The following is a 760-nucleotide window of genomic DNA, read 5'->3' as shown; positions in this document are numbered from 1 at the left end:
CTGATTCTTTCTTTTTTTTTTTTTTTGGCGGAACCGGGGATTGAACTCAGACCCTTGCACTTGCTAGGGAATTGCTTATTCCACTGACCCATCTCCCCGGCCCCTCATCATTGATTCTTTTAACAAATCAACACATATTCAATTTAACCCCTCAAACCTAAGACTCATCTAGTCCAAAGTCTAGGAAGATATTCTTAACATGATTTCTACCAAGGGCTGGTTCCTGGTCATTAAATTACTCAGAAAATCGGCAACACAGTGTATAATTTGTTAGAGCAATTCCTTGTTCTGCTTAATGCTTCTCATAAATAACAATAGTTTCGGAACACCATGGGGAGCTGATGAGCCCTCAGTGGTTTAGCACCCTTTTGCTTAACCAGTCTAAGCCTATCAGAATTTACACCAGAACTCAAGGTATTTATAACCCTTAAAAACCTCTACTTAGGGGCCAAGGAGATGGTTCAGTAGAATAAGCACTTGCCTGACAAGCTCAAGGGCTTGAGTTCAATCCCTGGTTCCACAAAACCCCCTCAAATGTTCATTATATTTTATGATAAAATGCTACTAGGAGGAGATGAATCATAGAAAACTAGGACGGAAGTAACGCACTGTGAACACTTCCAGTAGATACACTACCATGCTCCACAGCAGCCAAACAAGAACACAGCGCGTGTACTTAGGAGCATTCGGGTGACTGTTTTAGGCAGGATCTGAGCAGATAAATTGCAAGAGAAAATGTGGGTAAATGCAAGCTAATCCT

The sequence above is a fragment of the Octodon degus genome, unplaced genomic scaffold, assembly GCF_000260255.1.
Source record: "Octodon degus isolate 3935 unplaced genomic scaffold, OctDeg1.0 scaffold00075, whole genome shotgun sequence".
In the NCBI taxonomy this organism is placed as follows: Eukaryota; Metazoa; Chordata; class Mammalia; order Rodentia; family Octodontidae; genus Octodon; species Octodon degus.
Note: the sequence above shows the minus strand (reverse complement) of the source record.